Here is an 8,357-nt window from a genome sequence, read left to right on the forward strand (position 1 = left end):
AAAACAGCCCATCTACCTGTCACGGCCCCGGTTCGCCCTCCGTGAACCATCGTGATGGCACCTAGTCTCTATGACTAGGTAAGCCTAATTTGAGGAAGAAAAACCAAAATTTGCGGAAGTAAACAATTTAAAACATAATAAAGTAGTAACAATATTTAAATATGCCGCTCGACTTACACCATGTTTAACTCTCAATACTACTACATAAATCCAAGACCTGGAAACCCACAAACCACAAGCTAAGATCAATACTACATAGCGCTAACTCCGGAATGTCTAATAAGAACAGGAAAGTACAAAGGGCTAAATACTAAAAGCAGGAATAGAAAGGGACTTCTCGGTCTGCGGACGCGGCAGATATACCTCGAAGTCTCTAGAGCAGTCGCCTCCTCAAGGATGATAGGCCTGAGTAGAGGTACCTGGATCTGCACATGAAAATCATGCGGAGAAGGGGCATGATTACACCACTGTGGTACTCAGTAAGTGCCAAGCCTATCCTCGGTTGGGTAGTGACGAGGAAGGTCAGGGCACTATTGGGGTTAAACAAAATATAAAGATCAATAGTATAGGACAGAACAGTATAAATAAGTACGGCAGTAAAATAATACAGGATGTATAGAACAACAACAACTATACAAAAATAAGGTAAACATGGAAAGGAAATACAACTCAGCACCAATAGTAACAATCGGGAATCTCCAAGGATACCGTCATATAGTCCTATCTTTGCAGATCTAGTGGATCTTCGGGGATACCGTCCCGTAGTACATCATATATAGGTCCGAAGGATCTCCTAGGATCCCGTCTCGTAGTCCAACTTATAGTGCGCTGGGATCTACCGGAATCCCGTTCCGTAGTCTCAAATGTAAATACCCAGTACTAGGGGAATCTACCGGGTGCATTCCCGTAGTTCCATATAATTGTGGGGGGGGGGGATCTACCTAGAATCTAACCCTTAGTCTCAAAATAAATGTGCAGGGGGATCTACCGGGAATCGAACCCGTAGTCCCAAAGTAAACAGATAAGGGGAGCTACCGGAATCCCACATCCGTAGTCCTAAAATAAATACACAGCAGCAGCAGGAAGATATATAGAAATAGCAAAATTTCATATTAAGGCAATAAGTGATTCTAGCCTAGCATGCTGCACAAAATTCAAGTAAGGCATGTTGAGCAAATAAGACAATTAAGTCACTTAGACATGCTTTCCTAAACTAACAACATGCTTAATAGTGCTAGTAATAGAAATAGAAAAGGAAACATACTAGTAATTACTTAAAGAAAATCGGATTTCCAACAATTAGCACAAGTACGCACTCGTCACCTCACGTACAAGGCATTTCAATTACCAAATATACTAATCCTAAGGGGAAAGTCCCCCACACAAGGTTAGACAAGCCACTTACCTCGAACCGACTAAAAAATCAATCCGAAACCACGCCCTTGCCATGAGTAATCGACTCCAAATGGCCCAAATCTACTCAATTCAATTTTATAATGTAAATAACACTTCAAGTAACTGATTCTACAATTAAAGTCTAAGCTAATACATGAAATTATGAAAAATAACCAAAATGCCCCTCGGGCCCGCATCTTAGAATTGGGTGAAATTTACATTTTCAGAAACCTCGTACTCTCACGAGTCTATACATAACAAGAACACTAAAATCGGAGTCCAAATGACCCCTCAAATCCTCATTTAAAAGTCTCTCAAACTCAAGCCATAATTACCAATTTTTTCCAAATTTGTCACCACTAATTAGGTCCTTAATCACATAAAAACGAGTTATGAAGTCAAAAATGTTACCTCCAAGTGATTCCCTTTGAATCGCTCTTCAACCCTCTTCAAAAAGCTTCAAAATCCCCTAACAATGGAGGAACCTAGGCTAAAATTCACGAAATAAACCTTTTAAAACATTCTGTCTAGGCATTTAATTCCTTCTCCGCGAACGCAGTCAAGACCTCGCGTTTGCGAAGCACAAAAATGACGTTGACCAATATTCCTCTTACGCGAACGTGACAAGGCCCTCGCGAACGTGATGATTTACCTAGACAAGCCTTCGTGAACGCGTTCCTCTCATCGCGAACGCGATGAGTAAATTCTACTGGGCCAATTTTCCTCCTATGCAGTTCACAAGTATCCAGCCCTTCGCGAACGCGGAGTATTCCTCGCGAACGCGAAGACTAAAATTTCACTAACCTCCACTGAATCTTCACGAACGTGAGAGTCCACTCGCGAACGCGAAGAGTAAATATCTGCAACAGCTGAACCTGCAATTCTGCAACTTTTTTAACAACTAAAAATGATCCGTTGATCATCCGAAACACACCCGAGGCCCCCGGGACCTCAACCAAAGGCACCAACATATCCTCAAACCTTATTCAAACTTGTACAAATCTTCAAAATACCTCAAGCGACATCAAATCAACCAAAACACATCGGATTCAAGCCTAAGCTTTTCAAAATCTTCTGAATTACGTTTTTGATCAAAAACCCAACCAAACCACCTCCGAATTACCTAAAATTTTGCACACATGTCCTAAATGACATAACAGAACTACTGCAACTCTTAGAATTCCATTCCGACCATCGGATCAAAATCTCACTATCGAACTGGAAACTTCCAAAATTTAACTTTCGGCATTTCAAGCCTAAATTAGCTACAGACCTTTAAAACACAATCTGAATACGCTCCTAACCCCGAAATCACCCAATAGAACTAAAAGGAACCACCGAATTTCCATTTTGTGTTTGTCTTCACACAGTTTCGACTACGATCAATTTTCCAACACTTAAGCTCTCATTTAGGGACTAAGTGTCCCAAAACTCTCCAAAACTTAAAAATGAACATCTCGGAAAATCAAAATAGCAGAAATAAACTCGGGGGAAGTAGTTAATAGGGGATTGGGGTATTAATTCTTAAGACAATGGGTCGGGTCGTCACACTACCTCGATAGTCTCCAAACTCTAGAAATGCTCAATCAACAACCGCCGTCGTGAACAGAGTTGTCTGGATCTGCACACGAGTTGCAGAGGTAACGTGAGTACACCAACTCAGTAAGTAAAAAGTCCAAACTTTTGACTGAAAGGTAGTGACAAAATCAACCTCAACAGATATGACAGATTAATGTGTAGAAACATATGTATGCTTTCAAGTAAAATAGACAGCTCAAAGCAATAAGGTAAATACAGATCTAAACAGTCTAAATTATACAGTTCCGCTATCTCTACATGCCAATACACAAACTGTATGTATACACCATGTGCTCCCACTCTTAAGTGCTCAACCACTCAGTACTGTATATAGCCATCCGGCCTAGGGAAATCTATTCCGGAACATATATAACACTGATTGTAAGTCACCCAGTACTAAGGACAAAAGGAAAATCCAACCCTGTGGAGAAATCCATCTCCATGTATCAAGTAATTCGGACAAATCCATATCTAGGAAAATACATCCCTCAATAATATCATCCGCGTTTATAGGGGGTGTGTTACAAACTCTAGAGGGATCCTGTAGCCCAAGTGCTATCATAATCATCAATATATCTGCTGCGGCGTGCAACCCGATCCCATAAATGTCACTCATAACCAGGCTCTCGGCCTCACTCAGTCATCAACCTCTCTAGTCTCACCACAGGCTCATAATGTCATGGAAACAACCTAGAATAATGATATGATGAATCAATAAATAACAGAGACTGAGATATGATATAAAAATGCATGATCATGAGTGGGTATGGAATATTAAATGAAAGCTAGTGAGATCGTAGCAAGAAACGACCGCTAAGGATCCAAACAATACCGGTACAAAGTCTAAACATGATATCTAGCATGATTTATAGCTCAACTACTTAATCACATGATGAAACATAGATATCAACGGATAGAGTCACTAAGCCAAGTGAGAAACACTTAACCCAATCAACTCTCTGAAAATACCTTCAAAAATTGCCCAAATCCGTGGTCTCTAGCTCAAAATATGAAAAATGAATTTAAACCTTCGATTTTGAAATTTAACATTGCTGCCCAGATATCCTTCACCGCGATCGCGGGAATAGCCTCGCGATTGCGAAGCACAAACAGACTGCCCTAAATTTTAACCCTACGCGAATGCGTCCAGCTCCATACGATCGCGAATCACACCCTCTCAAACCTATGCGATCACATAGAGTAATTACGTCACCTCATCATCAGCTCGATTACTTTTACGTGAGCGCGACATTGGCCATGCATTCGCGAAGCACATCTTCATACGGGTACACGATCACATATCAAGCTATGCGATAGCATAGAGAAAACTCACATTTTCCCCAAATAAGCTTACGCAATCGCGGATGAACTCATGCGATCGCGTCTAAGGAAACCAGAAAAAATACAACAGCAGACATCAGCTAACACTCTAGGGCCAAAAATGATCTGTTAACCACCCGAAACTCACCCGAGGCCCTCAGGACCTTAACCAAACATACCACCACATCCAGTAACATCATACAAACTTAGTCGAACCTGTGAATCACTCAAAACAACATCAACACACTAATTACCCCCTGATTCAAGCCTAAGAATTTCTAAACTTCCAAATTTCACAAACGATGCTGAAACCTATCAAACCACGTCCGAATGGCCTCAAATTTTGCACAGAAGTCGAAAATAACACCATAAACCTACTCCAACTTTCGGAAATCAAATCTGGCCCTAATTTTAAAATTTCCACTGCAGGCCAAAATTGCAAAAATTCTAGCTTTCGCCAACTCAAGCCTAATTCTACCACGGACCTCAAAATTACATTTCAGACGTGCTTCTAAGTCCAAAATTACCTAACGGAGCTAATAGAACCATCAAAATTCAAATTCGAGGTCATTTACACATAAGTCAACTTCTAATCAACTTTCCAACTTAAGCTTCCAATTAAGAGACTATGTTTCTCAATTCACTCCGAAACCATTCCAATTAGAACTAACTAATCCATAATGCAGCTGAAGAACACAAAAGAAGCAGAAAAATGGGGAAATAGGGTAGTGACTCTCAAAATGATCGGCTGGGTCGTTACACTAAACTTTTGTAGAGAAATAGAAGACTACATAGCTATTACTAAGCTGTACTCAGAAGAGATATAAAAGGCCACAAATATGTTACCCAAAAAATGTATGGGTTTGTAGTAACATCTGCTGATACAGATATGTGTAACATGGTAAAAATTAGAATTACTATCACAAGATATAATACTATCTTTCAACTAGTCCGAAAGAGTACCAGAAGAATCAACTCGGACCTCAAATAAGGCATTTGAAGGAATTCCATTAGATATGTTCTCTCCTTCCACATGTTGAACCCTTGGTTTTTTCGGGAATTGAATATACTTTCAAAGGCAGTAGATTGTGTAAGGAGCTCCTCAAGACTTTCTGGTCAGACTTTAGCCCCTTCATTTTCACTCGAATGCAGAGAGCATTTCGAATTATATTAAAATTGTTGTCCTGCCAGATCACCAAGAAAAAACAAAACAAACAAACAAACAAACACAAAATTTCCATAAAGATCACTCTTTTAGCTAAAACACATATGGCTTATCTTATCAGATCAAAACTAAACCCATTACACACACACCATGAAAACACAAAAATTCCACAAAGATCAGTGTTTAAGCCAAAGACACATATAAATTATCTTATCAGATGAATCACAGATAAAAAATCAAACCAATTAACAAAATCTTTCTACTTAAACACACACACACACACACACCAAGAAATCACAGAAACTCCATAAAGATCATCTTGCCAAAACCTAGATAGCTTATCTTTTCAGATCAATCACAAATCAAAAACTAAACCCGTTAAAAAGAATTTCTACTAAAACACACACACACACACGCACCAAGAAAAAATAAAACAACAAAAATAAGAGTGCAATTAAAAGCTGCAATAAAAGCAAAAAAGGGATGAAATTCAACTCATTATTTTGATTGTATTGGAAGTTGAAAATTGGGGGAAATTGGAAGAGATTGAAGGGTTAAAGCTCAAGGCTCAAGAACGTGATGTTCTATGAATGTAAAGCTAAAGGAGTGACAGATTAATCATATCCGTTTGAAAATCCATTAAGAAGCTGCAAAACCAGGTATGTACAAATGATCAATGATAATGAAAGAGCTATGGAACAACCAAAAAAAAGAAAACAATTTTGATATAAAGGGAAAAATTAAACTCAATGTCTGCAAACTAAATCACAAAAGAAAGTGAACAAATTAATGAAAGCACATTGAATATTCCATTTATACACTTAAACAAACACATGTAACCAGTATAAAATTTGAATATGCAGGAATGTTTCAATGTGCCACTGGAATGTAAACTCCAAATGAGTAAGGGAAGAAGCTCCCAATTATCAACAGTGTGCCAAAACAGGATGGAATGAAGCTCCTAACACCAGTTGAGTAGGAGGAATGCATCAGTGACATGAATGTTCCTAGACAAATGCGTCTATATTTTAATATATATAGATCCATTTTGAAGTGACATCGCAAGTGCAATTTAACGGGAGAGTTCTTAAGTAGCAACAATGTATGAGTACAAGCTTGCATGTGGGAGGATATGATAATTGGGTAAATAAAGTAATATCATTTATAAATTATAGATTTTCCATTCAAAGATGCAATTCTCCTTTGAACGATCAAGTCTTTAAGAGTCACGACATTGATAGAATTCTGCCAAAAAAAGTATATGATTAGTCACAAAGATGAGCATCTCTTCAATAGTTTTTCCCAGTCTCCAACATAAAGGAAGATGTTACCTTTTCTCGAAGCTTAGATGACCGGGAAGCTGACTTTATTTTTATCTTTACATCAATTGTTTTAAGAAGTTGATGTAGGTTCATGGCGCAGAGTGGATTCTAAAGAAAATTCAGCAAGGAAAGAATAAACTACTGCTTCCTATTGTGAAAAAGACAGTGAGAGTAGACCATAAGAAATATAGTTGATAAAGCAGAAGATGTTATTTAGTTAAACAAATTGAATAAAGTGTAAGTATTACAATCATTTCTACAGTATTTTTCAATAAAGACACTAAAATAATCATGCTAATAAAAGGTTATATGCAAGAATTCTGCAGGGTTAGTATAATACTTCCAAATATTTTTAGCAAAATATACAAATGTTATTCACTGAGTCGGTGGCATATGCATAGCACTAGACACATCTTGATACCAGCTGGTGTGCAGAATCGGAAATACTATAATCAGTAAGAAGATTGATTGTTCCTTAAAGTTTTCCATAGTAGAACAGTTAAAAGATATAATCTTTGTGCCAAATCTTTGTTAGTGAAAAGTATAGTTTTCCTTGGTGTCATTATCTCCTAGGCACAAAGTCACGTTAAATTGCAAGAATAATCCACCAAAGTGTGTAAAGTGCAAAGTGCAAAATGCAAAGAAGAAAAAGGATTCCACGTATTCATTTATTGATGCTGCGAGTAAGCTAATATGAAATAGTCGTCCAAACTTTATCATCGACAGTAAATAATACCAGTGTAAACAGTGAAATAACTGAATTTTTTCTGGAGGAGGAATCTGAAATAAGCAAAGAAAAAAAGATTTAGTGGGCATATGAGTCACTCAAGGAAGAGTTCACCAAGTTTGAAATGAGTGCATATTTCTCGAACCTAAGACTATGGTGAGGGATCTAGCTAGAGGATATTTTTAATTGAAGAGAAGTAACACATTACCCATCTTTCTTTTGATAAAATAATGGCTTTCACTGCTTACACAAACTGTTCAGTAGATGGTGAAGGCATACACATGTTTTCAGCACCCATGTTCAATAGTATTGTATTTTCCTCAGGTCGAAACCACAATATATCGCCATCATGTTTTTGATATGCTTTTAAAGCTTCGAACAATCCCTATTAATATTTTCAATAGCATTTTTGTGACGACCCAACCAGTCTTTTTGAACTTTTGCGCTTCGCTCGTCAGTTCTCGGGCATGACTAGCCCTGTATGATGTATTATGACTTATGTAAATCGTCAGTTTTGGTTTTCAGGGTAATCAGAGTGGATTTGGAAGAACAGTTCTCAGTTTGAAGCTTAAAATTTGAAAGGTTTGACCAAGTTTTGACTTGTTAGTATATGATTTTGGAATTGAATTTTTATGATTTGGTTTGCTCCGTTAGATGATTTGGTACTTAGGAGCATGATCAAAATGTGTTTTGTAGGTCCGGAGTAGATTTAGGCTTGAATTGGCGAAATTGGAATTTTGGCGATTTCCGGTTGATAGGTGAGATTTTGATACAAGGGTCAGAATGGAACTTTGGAAGTTGGAGTAGGTCTGTTGTGTCATTTTTGTTGTGTGTGAAAATTTCAAGTCAT

The sequence above is a fragment of the Nicotiana sylvestris genome, chromosome 8, assembly GCF_000393655.2.
Source record: "Nicotiana sylvestris chromosome 8, ASM39365v2, whole genome shotgun sequence".
Lineage (NCBI taxonomy): Eukaryota > Viridiplantae > Streptophyta > Magnoliopsida > Solanales > Solanaceae > Nicotiana > Nicotiana sylvestris.